The sequence below is a fragment of the Symphalangus syndactylus genome, chromosome 13 (genome assembly GCF_028878055.3).
Source record: "Symphalangus syndactylus isolate Jambi chromosome 13, NHGRI_mSymSyn1-v2.1_pri, whole genome shotgun sequence".
NCBI classification, from domain to species: Eukaryota; Metazoa; Chordata; class Mammalia; order Primates; family Hylobatidae; genus Symphalangus; species Symphalangus syndactylus.
This window is the reverse complement of record NC_072435.2, coordinates 89,300,972-89,318,326: the sequence shown is the minus strand read 5'-3', so window position 1 is coordinate 89,318,326 and position 17,355 is coordinate 89,300,972. Positions and strand designations below refer to the sequence as shown.

At 43.4% G+C, this 17,355-nt stretch overlaps 1 protein-coding gene across 1 annotated transcript in view; it reads right to left on the bottom strand.

Moving 5' to 3' along the window:
* CRADD (CASP2 and RIPK1 domain containing adaptor with death domain) overlaps positions 1 to 17,355 on the bottom strand; it is a 367,228-nt gene that overhangs the window by 48,686 nt on the left and 301,187 nt on the right. Inside the window, exon 6 of the transcript XR_010114890.1 lies at positions 7,648 to 7,685. The gene's annotated coding sequence lies outside the window, so the exon portion shown is untranslated. The remainder of the gene's footprint in view (positions 1 to 7,647; positions 7,686 to 17,355) is intronic.

Sequence of the window (17,355 nt, the reverse complement as noted above, 5' to 3'; positions counted from 1 at the left end):
TCCTGGGTTCAAGCGATTCTCCTGTCTTAGCCTCCCTAGTAGCTGAGACTACAGGTGCATGCCACCAGGCCTGGCTAATTTTTTTGTATTTTAGTCGAGACGGAGTTTCACCGTGTTTCCCAGGCTGGTCTCGAACTCCTGAGCTTAGGCAATCTGCCTGCCTTGGCCTCGCAAAGTGCTGGGAGGCGTAAGCCACTGTGCCTGGCCAATTTCCAACTCTTTTTTTTTTTTTTTTGAAACAGAGTCTCGCTCTATCGTCCAGGTTGGAGTGCAGTGGCGCGATCTCCGCTCACTGCAAGCTCTGCCTCCCAGGTTCACGCCATTCTCCTGCCTCAGCCTCCCGAGTAGCTGGGATTACAGGCGCCTGCCACTGCGCCTGGCTAATTTTTCTGGTATTTTTAGTAGAGATGGGGTTTCACCATGTTAGCCAGGATGGTCTCAATCTCCTGACCTCATGATCCGCCCACCTCGGCCTCCCAAAGTGCTGGGATTACAGGCATGAGCCACCGCGCCTGGCCCCAATTTCCAACTTTTAATACATGTATATAAATATAGTAGAAAGTAATTTATCTTGTGGCCCTCAAAAGGGTGGTTGGGGTAGGGGGAAGCCCACTCCTTAAGTGTGAGCTGTACATAGTGACTTCCTTCCAAAGAGTACAGTATGGGAAGGAGGAACAAAAGAGTCAGTTTACAGTGGAGACAGCTGATAAATATGACCTCAGCCAGGTGATCATGGCCAACATTGGCAGTCATAAATCATGTTAATAGTTTGCACCTTTGCTATGATGTGAAGAAAACTGCACTTCACCTCTGATCTTCCCCAAAATCCATAACTCAAGTCTAATCATGAACAAAATATCAGACAAATCCCAAGAAGGAGACATCTCATGATATATCTGACCGGTATTCGATTGTCCAGATCCTTAAAAACAGAAGTCTGAGAAACTGTCACAGCCAAGAAGTGCCCAAGGAAAACTGATAACTAAATATAATGTGGTATCCTGGATGGGATCCTAGGGTAGTAAAAGGACATCAGGTAAAAATTTTATTTATTTATTTATTTAGTTTTGAGACAGGGTCTCTGTTGCTAAGGCTGGAGTGCAGTGGTGTGAGCATGGCTCACGGTAGCCTCAGCCTCCCAGAGTCAGGTGATCCTCCCACCTCAGCCTCCCAAGTACCTGGTAGTACAGGCACACGCCACCATGCCTGGCTAATTTTTTAAATAATTTGTAGATATGGGGTCTCCCAATGTTGCCCAGGCTGGTTTTGAACTCCTGGTCTCAAGCAATCTTCCCACCTCAGCCTCCCAAAATGTTGGGATTACAGGTGTGAGCCACCATGTCTGGCCTAAAACTTTAAAAATCTGAGTAAACTATGGACTTTAGTTAATAATAATAATGTATCAATATTAGTTTATTAATTGTAACAAATATACCATACTAATATTAGATGTTCATAATAGAGGAACTGTGTGTGGGTGGGGGAACTCTGTACTTATCTGCTCGATTTTTCAGTAAATCTAAAACTTAAAAAAAAAACTCTATTAACAACAAAAAAGGAAGAAGTGGATGAAGGGGTTCAAAGTATTCCACTTGAAATATGCCATTCTGATATAAAGATAATTTTGAGCTAAAGGAAAGTGAGAAGCAGCAAATAACTCTCTGGTCTCCTCTTCTCTGCAAGGAACAGCAGAACAATTTTTAACCACCAAAGACACTCTAGACTCAGCAGCACAGAGATGGCACCAGAGGAATCTACATAGCAAACCTTGCTAAAACAATCCTTATCCCTCTCCATGAGTTTTCCCATATATTGACCTTCCCATGGTTGGCCACACCTAAAGGCCTAAACTCCTTTTCCCTTGTCACTTCTCTACAAATTTATTGCTCTTTGTTAAGATGCTATATAAGCCCCAGTTAACCATGCCTTTGAGTTACTCATTGATGTGGTTTGGCTCTGTGTCCCCACCCAAATCTCCTGTCAAATTGTGATCCCCACATGTCGGGGTAGGGGCCTGGTGGGAGGAGATTGAATCATGGGGTCAGACACTCACTTCTCATGATAGTGAGTGAGTTCTCGTGAGATCTGGTTGTTTGAAAGTGTGTAGCACATCCCCCTTCACTCTCTCTGTCTCCTCCTCTGCCATAGAAAGATGTGCCTTGCTTCCCTGTCACCTTCTGCCATAATTGTAAGTTTCCTGAGGCCTCTCAGTCATGCTATTTTAAGTCTGTGGAACTGTGAGTCAATTAAACATCTTTTTTTCATAAATGACCCAGTCTCCAGTAGTTCTTTATAGAAATGTGAAAACAGACTAATACAGAAAACTGGTGTTAGGAGAGTGAGGCACTGCTATAAAGATACCTGAAAATGTGGAAGGGACTTTGGAACTGGGTAACGTGCAGAGGTTGGAACAGTTTGGAGGGCTCAAAAAAAGACAGGAAAATGTGGGAAAGTTTGGAACTTCCTAGAGACCTGTTGAATGGTTTTGACCAAAATGCTGATGGTGGTATGTAAAATGAAGTCCTGGCTGAGGTGGTCTCAGATGGAGATGAGAAATTTATTGGGAACTGGAGTAAAGGTCACTCTTGTTATGCTTTAGAAAAGAGACTGGCAGCATTTTGCCTCTTCCCTAGAGAGCTGTGGAACATTTAACTTGAGAAAGATGATTTAGAGTATCTGGCAGAAGAAATTTCTAAGCAGAAAAGCATTGAAGATGTAATGTGGCTGTTTCTAAAAGTGTATGCTTACATGTGTGAAGAAAGAGAAGGTCTGAAATTGGAATTTATATTTAAAAGGGAAGCAGAGTATAAAAGTTTGGAAAATTTGCAGCCCAACCATGCAGTAGAAAAGAAAAACCCATTTTCTAGGGAGAAATTCAAGCTGGCTGCAGACATTTGCATAAGTAGTGAGGAACTAAATGTTAATACCCAAGACAAGGGGGAGAATATCTCCAAGGCATTTCAGAGATCTTCATGGCAGCCCCTGCCATCACAGGCCCAGAGACCTAGGAGGAAAAAATGGTTTTGTGGGCCAGGCTCAGGGCCCTGCTGCTCTATTCAAGCTCAGGACATGGTGCCCTGCATTTCAGCTACTTCAGTTCTAGCCATGGCTACAAGGGGCCAAGATACCGTTTGGGCCATTGCTTTAGAGGGTGCAAGCCCCAACTCTTGGTGGCTTCCATGTGATGTTGGGCCTGTGGGTGCACAGAAGGCAAGAGTTGAGGTTTGGGAACCTCTACCTAGATTTCAGAGGATGTATGGAAATGCCTGGATGTCCAGGCAGACATCTGCTGCAGGGGTGGAGCCCTCATAGGGAACCTCTACTAGGGCAGTGCAGAGGGGAAATGTGGGGTCAGAGCCTCCACACAGAGTCCCCACTGGAACACTGCATAGTGGGTCTGTGAGAAGAAGGCCACTATCCTCCAAACCCCAGAATGGTAGATCCACTGACAGCTTGTACTGTGCATCTGGAAAGGCCACAGGCACTCAATGCCACCCTGAGAAAGCAGCCACATGGGCTGTTCCCTGCAGAGCCACAGAGGCAGAGCTGCCCAAGGCCTTGGGAGCTCACCTCTTGCATCATTGTGCCCTGGATGTGAGACATGGAGTCAAAAGAGTTTTTTTTTTGGAACTTGAAGATTTGATGACTGCCCTGCTGGGTTTTGAACCTGCATGGGGCCTGTGGCCCCTTTGTTTAGGTCAATTTCTCCCTTTTGCAGTGGGAGCATTTACCCAATGCCTTTACCCCCATTGTGTCTTGGAAGTAACTAACTTGTTTTTTATTTTACAGGCTCATAGGCAGAAGGAACTGGCCTTGTCTCAGATGAGACTGGACTTGGACTTTTGAGTTAATGCTGGAAGGAATTAAGACTTTGGGGAACTGTTAGAAAGGCACGATTGGTTTTGAAGTGTGAGAAGGGCATGAGACTTGGGAGGGGCCAGGAGCAGAATGATATGGTTTGGCTCTGTGTCTCCACCCAAATCTTATGTAGAATTGTAATCCCCTAGTGTTGGGGGAGAGGCCTGCTAGGAGATAATTGAATCATGGGGGCATACTACTTCCCCCTTGCTGTTCTTGTGATAGTGAGTGAGTTCTCATGAGATCTGGTTGTTTGAAAGTGTGTGGCACTTCCCTCTTCACTCTTTCTCCCCCTCCTCCTTCACCATGGGAAGATGTGCCTTGCTTCCCCTTCACCTTCTGCCATGATTGTAAGTTTCCTGATGCCCGCTAGCCATGCTTCCTGTTAAGCCTGCAGTCAATTAAATCTCTTTTCTTCATAAATTACCCAGTCTCAGGTAGTTCTTTATAGCAGTGTGAAAAAGGACGAATACACTAATCACTGAGTTTCTCCCAAATATACGCATGCTGCATGTGTTAATAAATTTCTGTTTGTTTTTCTCTTATTCATCTGTCTTTTGTTAGTTTAATTTGAAGAGCCTCAGTTGGAGAACCTAGGAGGAGAGAAGTAAAAGCTTTTTCCTCCCCTACGTGGGAATGACTGAGGAACATGTGTGGCTAATTAGGTATACAAAGCTTGGTATTTGCTGCCATCGAATTTGGGAGCAAACATGGACCCCCAAATGGGAAGGATATAAGGCACAAAGCCCCCACAGGGAAGCCGGCCTGGTTGAAGTAGCCTGGATTCAGTGAGCACGGGACCTATGCTTTCTTCATGTCTATAACTTCATGCCGATCTCAGCATCTTCAACATGAGCACTGATATTCATCAAGTATCCACTATGGGCCTGATACTGCACTAAGCACTTTAGATACGTTATCTCAGATGGTCTTCATCTTAGTCTGTTTACATTGTTATAAAGACATACCTGATGCTGGGCAATTTATAAAGAAAAGAGGTTTACTTGGCCCATGACTCTGCAGGCTGTACAAGAAGCTTGGCACCAGAATCTGCTTCTGGTTAGGGCCTCAGGCTGCTCCCACTCATGGCAGAAGACAAAGGAGAGCCAGCAAGTACAGAGATCACAAGGGAAGAAAGGAAGCAAGAGAGTGGAGATGTGCCAGGCTCCTTTTAAAAACCAGCTCTCATGGGAGCTAACAGAATGAGAACTCACTCCCCTCCCAGGTAGGGCATTAGTCTATTCATGAGGGATCTACCCCCATGATCCAAACGTCTCCCATTAACCCCCACCTCCAACACTGAAGGTCAAATTTCAACATGAGCTTTGGAAGCCTCAAACAAACTATAGCAAACTATAACCCAATTGTACACATAAGGGAAACTGAGGAAACAAAGTAGTTTACCCAAGGAAACACAGCTAGTAAATGACAGAGCCAGGACTTGAACCCAGGCAGTCTGACTTCCTAGTATCATCCTGTGTACCACCATGAGCAGATACTAAATACATACTGGCAGTTTGACATGATTTTCTGCTCTTACAGGTTACATTTCAAGTTTGAATCACTGGTTTTAAACATTTGAAATTCCCAAGCTGTGTTTGGCAGACCCAGTTGATCCTTAGCTTTGGAGATTTATGGTTCTTGGATTGGCATATCGGGGAGCCACCTAAGAGTCCATGACATGTAGCAATTTATAATATTGTTGAGACACAAACCAGAATCACCTTCCTGTGAGGCTGGATGGTGAGATTCCATTTAACAGCAGTTATTTGTTTTGAGCACTCTCAGAGGTAACCCGTGCAGAAGCTGGGTGGCCAGGTCCAACCTCCTTGGCTGCAGCATGTCCAGCAGCTCAGCATGCTGACAGAGGGTTACTCCTTAGTGGGAGGACTTGGGAGTGATACCAATGACAATCTTGTATGTGGATTTCTTACCTTGATGTCTAATTGGCAGCCCTACAGTATTGACTGGACATGTGATTAAACAAAGATCGCTCTATTTGAACATATCACTAAATGCATTTCCTGTATGCTTAGACCTGATGGTTTACCCAGGACAGTCCCAGCTTACAACTATTGTCCCCACATAATTATCATAGAGTCCTCTGTCACTCTCAGAAGTGCTCCAGTTTGAACAGTGACTTGTACTGCCTCCATATTTATAACACAAACAGTCGTCTGCTACTCCCAAGCTAAAACCTCTAGAGACCACACTAACTGCTATTCTAGAATATCAGTGACAGCTGGGACTTCTCTTCCTAGAGGTTTGGTAGAGTGAGTTCATCCGGGGAAAAAAAGGTGATTGTGAAAGAAACCATGATTTTCAGAAGTGTGATTATTCATTCATTCCAAATGGGAATTATTTTGCAACTTTCATAAATTTCAACTACATTTTATGCACTAAATGGTGAAACTACTGCAAAAACCACACGTATTTTAAAATAAATATACATTTGACTATCACCTGAGTTCCAAAGCCAGACAGTTGCCTTTAAGATGTGACAGATGGCATCATCCTCTAGGAGGACAGTCAGCATGATCACATGTGATGCCACACTGAGCATCAGGGCATCAACAGCTAGCCTGTTGGAACAGGGCCTGGAGCAAGAAATGCAATAGTTCGACCATAATTGTCTTGTCATTGAAAATCTTTTTGTAGTTCTCGCCCTTGACACACATCCTGAACTTCTTTTCAGGTCTGATATACCTTGTCATACACTGAGTGTACAAAATGTGACAGTGCTGCCACATCACCTGTCATCACAGAACTCTTCTATAATGCTTTACATTTCTCTCTCTTTCTCTCTCTCTCTTTTTTTTTTTAGATGGGGTCTCACTCTGTCACCCAGGCTGGAGTGCAGTGGCACAATCTCTGCTCACTGCAACCTTTGCCTCCTGGGTTCAAGCAATTCTCTGCCTCAGCCTCCCGAGTAGCTGGGATTACAGGCACCCACCACCACGCCTGGCTAATTTTTGTATTTTTAATAGAGATGGGGTTTCACCATCTTGGCCAGGCTGGTCTTGAACCCTTGAGCTCGTGATCCACCTGCCTCGGCCTCCCAAAGTGCTGGGATTACAGGCGTGAGCCACCGCGCCCGGCCACATTTCTCTTCTATCTATGTTGTTTTGTTGTTGTTGCCTTGTCCATTTCCTTACCATTTGTGAGGTCAACACATTCACTGAAAAATATGGGATTTCACTTCCAAAACCTTCTAAGGTAAGTATCAGCTATTGATTCCTATTATTTTCCTTCTCTCAAGAATTCTGATTTATTGCAAAATTTTCTTCTCCCATGGTCACAAATTTGTAGTAACCTCCAAAAATCCAAATATGCCCTTGATTCTAAGCCTCAATTAAGGCTGTTGATGAAATGTGGTCTTCTGTCTGGAAGAAGCTACTCTTGGGGACTGTAATGAGAAATTTTAAAATGTAGAACAAACCAAGTACTGGAGATGGATGATGATGATGGTTGCAAAATAATGTGCACATAGTTAATGCCACTGAATTATGCACTTAAAATGGTTACAATGGGAAATTTTATGTCATGTATATTTTACCAGTGTTAAAAAAAATAGAAAGAATACATCCGTCAGAAGCATTCGGGGACAAAATCTGTGAATACGTATGCAGATGTGTGTAGATGCTACAGGGCTTGGCTGACAAAAAAAAAAAAAAAGCAACCAAGAATTAGAGAAGAGGAAAGGTTCCTGGAGAATGTTTGCCCATTGTTGGATGGTCTGAACATGCAGCGAACTTTCATAAGGACAGATATGGGCGATGCCTTACTCACCAGAGCACACAAGTGACTGCATAAAGGCTGTCCAGGAGCTGCAAAAGACCAAAGTGGAGAGAGATTGAGTCTCTAAGTCTCTGTTGCTTTGAGCCACTGTCAAGACAGATAGAGAGAGACAAAGAGAGGCCGATAAACAGACAGAAAGCTCTCTGTAGTTAAACCAGCAGCCTTGACCCAAATACATGCCTATCTGGACTCCCATGACATCATGCTTGGATGACTGTAGAATGCAGAAGTGTCTTAAAAAGAGAGAAATAGATCCAAGACCCTAAAAGAAGAAGAGTTTCTAGAGCCAGAAAGAAACTGAAGCTTCACTCCAGGCCCTCCTGGAGAGAATCTTTCACAATTGTAATTCAGGAAGGGATTGGTAATTACTGCCAGAATCACACTGTATATAAAGACATGTGTTACTTGCTGTCTATAGTATATAACATATTTTATTTAACCATTACTTAATTATATACATTTCCTCCCATATTGTGGGTTTAATTCTTATCCCTAAGTTAAGTCTTTATAAAGCCCAAGTTAAAAGAATACCTTCTGGAAAGTTTATATAGAGACACTGGAATCACAGTCCTGCTGCCCAGAGCAGGTATGTGACACACATGTACTAAAATGGTGACCAAACAGGGACCCCTGGGGCACTAGTAGGAAAAAACACTACATAATATGGTGTGAGTGTGTGTGGCTTGGCAGGAGTGACCCATAATCAATAGGATTAGGCAGAGGATTAGGCTCAGAAAATATAATTGCAAGTGCAATGGTCCTTTAACGAATGCCATTAAGGTAAAATATTTTAAAGAATACCATCTACTTGGAATAGCTTTGGGGAAAGAATTTAGAGGAATTTCAAATGAAGAACCTTGCTGTGATTGTTGCTTTAAGCACCATTTTTGGTTTACAAATTACATGCCATTTTACAGACAACCAAAGAAACATGATCCAACTGTATTATTCTGTTACCCCATATTTTAACAGTTCCATATGGTTAACATCAGTTGGGTGGTTTCTTTAGAAACAATCAAAAATCTTGCCAGACACACAAGAAGCAACCATGTGAGCATGTTTTCTGCTTGCTGGTGACATTTTATCCCCTCCCCATCCCTTTTGTCTTTAAAGAATTACTCAGCCTGCTGGAGTAGGATCCCTTAAAGGCTGGGAAATGACAGTCCCTTCTTACCGCAACCCAACTTAGGTCTTTAGGCAAACAATAATGCAGAAGGACATCTGTTTTGTTTCTGTGGCACCCAAATGACAGTATTAGAAAATGAAGCCAGTATGAAAAACAGCTCAAAATGCAGTACACCATCAAGGGAAAGGAATTGACAATAAATCAATAGAATGTGAACCCATTTTGGAGGTTGCATTGATAAGGATAGTCTACATTTTGCTGCAGTAATATCTACCCCCAAATCTTAGTGGCTTATGATCACAAAGGTTCATTTATCCCTCATGCTGTCAGCTGGGGTGGGGATGATCCCAGCTCACTGCCAAAGTCATTGCTCTGAGACTCAGGCTGAAAGAGATGGAACCATCTGGAAAGCTATCAATCAATATGGCAGAGGGGAAAAAGAAAGTGCTAGGTTTGCTGCATACACTGTCTTACTCAACCTTTCTGACATCCAGTGAGATAAGTAATAATTTCCCTATGTTATAGATAAGGAAACAAGCTAAGAGTTGTTAAAGAACTTATTCAAGTACCACCTAGTGAATGGCAAAGAGAGAATTCAATTCTAGGTCTGTCTGTCTGAATGTGGCAGGCAGGCTCTAAAATGGCCTGCAATAATACTGGTATTCAGGTCCTCCTGTAATCTTCTCCCCTTGAGTGTTGACTGGACTGGACCCAGTAACTTGCTTGTAATGAGTAGCATATGGCAAAAGTGATGGAATGTTGCTTCTGAGATTAGGTTATGAGAGATAGTAATTTCCACCCTGCTAGCAGAATCTCTTTATTGACACACTCCCTTGCTAGCTTTGATGAAGCAACTTGCCAGGTTTGATAAACCTGCTTGGCAAGGGACTGAGGGAAACCTTTGTCCACAGTCCTAAATGAATGGAATCCTGCCAACAACCATGTAAGTGAGCTTGGAAGCTGATCATTCCCCAGTTAAGCTTTCAGATGAGACCCAGCCCTGTTTAACACCTGGATTGTGGCCTCACGAGAGACTTTGAAGTAGATGACCCATCTAAGCCATGGTCAGATTTCTAATGCAGAGAAGCTATGAAATAATAAATGTATGTTGTTTTAAGCCACTAAATTTGTAGTGGTTGGTTACACAGCAATAGATAATACACTGACTACAGAGTCCGTACTCTTCCCACTAAATTATTTAGCCTCTTTTTTGCAGAGTGAACCACCCGAACCTGTTCCTTATTCCACATTCTTTGTTATGGTTGGTGGCATTCTGTACATCAACACTCTTAAGCCATAAGCTTGAAAGTCATCCTAGATCCCACATCTTCTCTCATTCTTCACACAAAAAGAGTTACCAAATTTTATGAACATTGGATTCTATAATCTCAAAACTCTGTTGTGTCCTCTCCAATCCCTCTGTTTAAGTCAGGCCTCGGTGGTCTTTGCCTGGACTGTTTCCATGGCTCCTGTCTCCCTGCATCCAGACTTGCTCCACTCCAATCCATTCTCACACCCACCGCTGTCTTCCACATTGCTTCCAGTGTAGGTCTACACTCTATAGCATCTTAGTATGATATTGTCATCTGGTGATATTTTGCTCCAGACTCCCTGTTGCCTCCAGAACCTTCCCTTTCAGGCCCCAGGTTAATTGCTCCATTTACTGCTTCATGGAAAGGTTGTTGATGCAGAAACAGAAAAGTAAAATCAAGAAAACCTCAGCTTTTACATATTAAGATTGGGTAAAAGCCTTGAAGGACTGAGGGCATACATTTCATGCCATGTAATTTTTGAAGGATGTGTGATCAGTCACAATCTGTTTTCCTCACCTGAGACTAGACCAAGTTTCTGTGAGCTGGGGCACAAGAAGGATGCAAGGAGAACATGAGACCTAGATATATGTGTACCTGAGAAGAGGTTTTGCTTCCCGACCACATGCCCCATCCCAGTCTTGGGGAGAGGAACGACAGAAACCACAGGTGGGTTTCGGGGATCAGAGAATGGAGAAAGACCTTCACCTGGCTTCTGGGACCAAGAGGAAAAAGAAAGTGCAGGGAAAACCTGGCAGAGTTCTCTGGTATTCTGTGAGGCTCGGCTGTGAGCATTAGAGACCCAGCTAAGTGGGGCGCCTAGGCAGACAGATGGCCATCTGAGTAGACTCTCAATGGGAAGCCAGATGAGAAGGAGGGCATATTAGTGAATGATAGCACAGACAGGTGGGGATGAAGGACCAGCCCCTTCCCCTCTTCTGACCCTCTGTCAATACTTTAGCATGTTGGAAGCCCCTAACTGGACACAACTAAGGGACTGCAAAAGGGTCTTTAATTAATGGAGACTTAGCATTCATTGCTGGACAGATGAGAGATCAGAAACACAGGTTTCACCCTCACCAAGTTTCCCCCTAAAACTCTTTCTATGCTTCCCCCACTTGAAGAGAAAGCATTTGAGAAACTAAATGTCATCCTAAAAGTTTGTCACATTGAATAGGAAAGCGATTTATTATTATTATTATTATTATTATTATTATTATTATTATTATTTTGAGACAGAGTCTCGCTCTGTCACCTGGGCTGGAGTGCAGTGGCACGATCTCAGCTCACTGAAACCTCCGCCTCCTGGGTTCAAGTGATTCTCCTGCCTCAGCTTCCTAAGTAGCTGGGACTACAGGCGTGTGCAACCACACCTGGTTAATTTTCGTATTTTTAGTAGAGACAGGATTTCGCCATGTTGGCCAGGCTGGTCTCGAACTCCTGACTTCAGGTGATCTGCCCGCCTCAGCCTCCCAAAGTGCTGGGATTACAGGCGTGAGCCCCCGTGTCTGTCCACATGATTCTTAATAACTATGAGATGACACGAGAAGATCTAAGTAACAGAATCACCACCAAGGTTGAACCCACACACCCTTGTCTCCTCCGGCCCTTTCCACAGTATCACTGGCTAATTTTCCATCAAGTTTTCTCTACCACATCCCTTCCCTGCCTGCTCATCCTTTGGCCTCGAGGACTTTCTCCATGAATTCTCCTCTACTAGATCTGCAGAGTCATGGAAAGAAGCATGTCCATGAAACTATGTATGATCACACTCTACTTGTCACTCCTATTTGGTGTAATGGTCAGGAGACGAAAGGGATACTTACAGTTTCCTTCTATTTCTCTTTTTACCCCTCACTATAAATCTCTCTGTTGCCCATGCTGTGACTGGCAAGCATGATCTTCCCTGGCCAGCAACCCCAACCCCTAGGCTGCTGGTGGACTTTTGTAAGAGTCTAGAATCTTAGGGAGCTGGAGTGAAATTTTCTGGATTGGGGAAGTTGAAATGACAACATTTGGGGACTTGTATCTATTGGTCTTTGAGTGTGATTACATGTCCAAAGGCAAGGGACAGAAGAGCTTTTGGGCTAGTAAAAAATAGACAAGTAGAACAAAAACAATCCAGATAACTACTCATTCAGAACTTAATTGACTGGGTGTGATGGCTCGTGCCTGTAATCCCAGCACTTTGGGAGGCTGAGCCAGGAGGATTGCTTGAGCCCAGGAGTTTGACACCAGCCTGGGCAACACACCAAGACTTCAACTCTACAAATAATAAAGAAGTTAGCTGGGCATGATGGGGCATGCCTGTGGTCCCAGCTACCTGGGAGACCGAGGTGGGAGAGCCTGGGGGGTCGAGGCTGCAGTGAGACATGATTGCACCACTGCTCTCCAGCCTGGGCGAAAGAGCAAGACCCTGTCTCAAAAACAAAACAAAACAAAAAAAGTTAATTGCCGATTCTCCTAACCCCTCCATCCAATGTAGACAGGGACTCTCCATAGAAGAAGAGAATGACAGAAACACTGATTCTTTACAATGTGATCAACAAGCACAGTGAGTTTCAGTGAGACATTCAATGGTTGGTCTTTTGATCTGGTCCTAACAAATATCTAGAAATGCTTGTGTGATGATAAATCTGGGATCACAGAGGAAACCATGGAGAATAAAAATAAAACACAGGTTTGTTGTTGTATAAATGCGCTGTGTGTGTGTGTGTGTGTGTCTGTGTGTGTGTGTGTGTGTGTGTTTGCTGTCCCCGTGAGCTAAGGAAATCTAACCGACATGTCAGCCTTGGGTGCAAGGTAACTTACTGTTGTTTTTGTGTCTTCCTGTCATGAAACTGATTTCCTTTTTCCTCTCCCCTCCCATCTGTTGAATCTCCTCCACTTCAAGGCAAATCCAAACTTTCCTCTCCACATTCTCAACCAGTTTTCACTCATTTCTTCTAGTCTCTCTCTGTTCTTTGTCATCACTTTTGGGGTAATGAAACAATCCTTCCTCACTCCCTCCCTGGCCATTAAACCATACACACTGTGGCCTGTAAGGAAGGGCATAAAAGGAGGGGGGCCTGCACAGGGCTCTTAAAAGCAAGGCCACCCCAGTATGGTCTTGGGAGGACTGCATCAACATAATCCAGGAGCTCCTTAAAAGTGCAAAATCCCAGGCCCCACCCCACACCAACTAAATCTGAATCTTTGGAAGTAGCGGGGTGGGTGGCAAGTATCTGGGTGGGTATTTTTGCAAAGCTCTCCCACATTCCTTTGCATGCGAAAGTTGGAGAATCACTGCTATAAAGCTTGGGTCCTAGAACAGGGACCCTCCTCCTTTTGTGCTCTTGCTTACAGGGTACAGTGTCTATGGTTTAAGAGCCTGTACCCATCCACAGCCTAGACTCCTCCCCTTCATCTAGAATTCTAGCCAAGATGGAGTCAGTGATGTTGGGGTTTTCTCACTGTAATAATTTTGCAAAGGCAGTTTTAGTTTCCTCATATGTAAATTGACGGTACCTCACTGGGTTTTGTGATGAATAAATGAGTTGCATAGATAGAGCACAAAAAAAACAGTGTGTGGAAAATTTAAAAAAAAGCAGTCTTAGTTTTTATCTTAGTTTTATCTCCTTCAGGTTGCAAGGACAGAAATGATTTATCTCCCCCTCTGCGACATGTTGCCTCTTACAAGTCCGGAAGCAACATCCAGCTCCTCTGTTGCTTCTGTGAATGAAAATCAATTTCTAATTTAGGACACTTTTGGCATCAGTACTTTCTCATTTTCTCCTCTGGCAGGGTATTACTATGAACTAAGGATTTATATAGCAATTTTCATCTGAGGGAGCTCTATTTTTTTAACAGAGTGAATTTATTAAATCACCCACTAACCATCATAATAGCCCTTCAGATGGGGCAGATGCATTTATTGCATTTACGTATTTTGAACATCAAATTGTAGTAGCCTTCAGGAGCCTCTACTCAAGCTGGGAAGAAACACCATAGAGTTCAGGAAAACTGGAAAGACCACGCTGTCTTTTAGGTATAAGAATTAGGGAACCCAGTTGAATGGTCCCTTTTGGGGAACAGGGAAAAGGGGTTTGTTTCAGCTTCCTCAATCTCTTTGTGGACCACAGACTCCTTCAGAATGGAACTGGTCGATCCCAAGAATGGTTGTCCCTGGAACAGAATTACAAGTCCCAGGTCCCAGTTCAATCAGTCTGGATGGGCATGATTTTGCTATTGTAACAAATAGCACCCCAATTCTAAGTGTTTTAAAACACAAAGGTTCATTTCTAGCTCATGCCACAGTTCCCGCATGTATTGGCAGTGTTCTCTGCCCCATGGCATCCCACTCTAGGACTCAGGCTGATGTCTCCAGACCGGCAGCCAAAGAAAGAGAACATGGAAAAATTGCAAAACAGCCCTTAAACGTTTTTGCCAAAAAGTGACCAACCTCACCTCTGCTCATCTTTCGTTGGCCAGACCACATCTTACACCACAGAATCTGTCCCCCTCATGTGCCCAAAGTGAAGGGGAACTGGATAGATATCAGATATCGATGAACATAGTAATGTTTTTCACTCTAATTAGCTTTGGCTGCTTTACCACCTTGGTTCTGACTTATTTGCTTCCCTGTCAGCATTTGGAACATGACGTAATTTCCTTCCACTTCACCTCTCTCCTAACTTGACAACATCCCTAATATTCTCTGAAATCTGTGCACAGGAACTAAGCTCCTCAGCAGTATAATTTTTTTCCCTGAAATCTAAGGCTTTCTACAAAGAGGAACCTTCAGTGTTGTCAAGATTGTTTGTTTTTCCTCCTGAGTTTTCCACCTCACCCAGCCCCCACCCAGGTCTAGTTGTAAAATGTATCTGCATGTTTTAAAAGCTCATTATGTAAGTGTATCAGAGTCCATATCCATCAACAGATAATTTAAAAGACTCTATACATATTTATGAGTTCGCTTAATATGGCTTTAATGAGGAGGTTTACTAGAAATACCAAATCAAGGAAACAAGAAGAAAAACGCTCATCACAAAGGTGAGCATGAGTTTTCAGCCATTCTTGGTAGTTCTGAGAGCTGTCAGAACATTCAAAGAGCTGCCAGAACTGAGGCTTCCTGTTAGCCTACCATATATGGTAAAAAGCAGCTGGGGAAAGAGGTAAGTCATGTCGCTCAATATTTCTTTGAATCTAAGGCTAAACTTTTTTTTGTTTGTTTCAAACTGAAGATATTTGATGAGCCAAAGTCTCATGTTTCCACCACCTCTAGAAGCAAAGTCACTGTGGGAGATGGTCAAAAGTCTGACATAGCCCCCAGCAATGTCAAATACATTCAGAGAGAGAGTCACAGCTCTAGCCCATGTGGCTCCATTGTGATAATTAGATAGAGGTGCTTCCTAGGCAATGAGGAAAACTTGTGTCTCCCTCCAGCAGACAAAGCTCTAAAGGTACTTGGCTTGGTGAGGAGAAGGTGACAGAGATGTAGGTACCCCTTATTCCAGGTGGATAAAGTCAGTGGATGAAGCCTAGTGCCAGGACAAGCAGCTAGGTGAGTGGGACGTGGGCTAGAATTTAGCCTTCATGTGCCCTGACAGCCAGGCACATTAGTTTAGTGCATAATCTGCATAGTGGCAGCCCTGTCCGAAACTCATGAGTTCTCACCAAGAGCTGGTCAAACTCTGTAGGAACAGAAGACTTTTCCTCATTCTACCAACTAGTCTCTCCTGTTTACCCAAATGTCTGCTCAACCCCACCTCTGGGGCCTCTTAATTGCCCCTCTCTTCATTATTCACACACATTTTATTGGCCAGACCTCAGTCACATGGCACCACCAAAGTCCAAAGAAAAATGGGAAGTGTTGGCTCGCTGAGTGACCAGGAAGAAAAGGAAATCAGGTTTGATGATCACATAGCATTGTCATTGTCTGCCACAACTTACCTATCTGTTCACCAAACATTCATTTCACTCCTTTCCCATCATGTAGAACTCACGCATCCCAAATGAGACACCCTAAAAAGACCATGTAGATACTACAATCATCTCAAAGTCCAGGATCTCAGGGATGTTGTAGAGTCCTCCCCATTGGGTCCAGATTGGCTCCCTATGATCTGGTGACCTATGAACTAGAAGACGAGTTATCTGCCCACCCTGCCCCCTACACACTGGTGGATTAGAAAGAGGATATCCAAAATTAAAACTCCCATTCAGTCAAGGGAACCAAAAAAGAAGCAGTCTTTGCCCATAGCAATTCTGAAATCCTGGCTGTGGGGGAAGTTCCTTGATTTGACCTAATGCTGGACTCTGGGAAGCGCTGCCTTGTCTGTCACTCTCCTTTGCATGTCCAAGCTGGATGCTGACTAGTATGTTCTCTTGGGAAGCTTCACCACTATGGGACCCTGGTTCCTCCTGGAGCAAGTTTAGAGGTCTAAGGTTGTTTTGCAAGTTCAGCAATTGAAGGCTTCTTTTTTTCTTTTAAATTCAGGCTTGTCATTTCTTGGCTTAAACATAGTATATACCCAAAGGAATATAAATCATTCTATTACAAAGATACATGCAAGCGTATGTTCATCACGGCACTATTCATGATAGCAAAGATATGGAATCAACCCAAATGCCCATTGACAACAGAGTGGATAAAGAAAATGTGGTACATATACACCATAGAATACTATGCAGCCATAAAAAAGAATGATATCATGTACTTTGCAGGGACATGGATGAAGCTGGAAGCCATCAAATAAATGCAGGAACAGAAAATCAAACACTACATGTTCTCACTTATAAGTGGGAGCTGAACAATGAGAAAACATGGACACAGGGAGGGGAACAACACTGGAGCCTACTAGGGGTGGGGTTGGGGAGGGATAGCATTAGAAAAAATAACTAATGCATGCTGGGCTTAATAACTAGGTGATGGGTTGATAGGTGCAGCAAACCACCATGGCACATGTGTACCTATGTAACAAACCTGTACAACCTGCACATGTACCCCAGAACTAAAAATAAAAATAATAAATAATAAAGTGTGTAGTTCAATGGCTTTTAGTGTACTCACAAATCTGTGCAACCATCACCACAATTTATTTTAGAACATTGCTATCATCCCCTAAAAGAAACTCTATGCCCTTAGCTGTCACTCCCCAATTCCTCCTCTGTCCCCTATCCTAGCCCAAGGCAATCACAAATCTATTTCTGTCTCTGTAGATTTTCCTATTCTGGATATTACAAACAAATGGAATTATAAAACATGTGGCCCTTTGTGACTGGTTT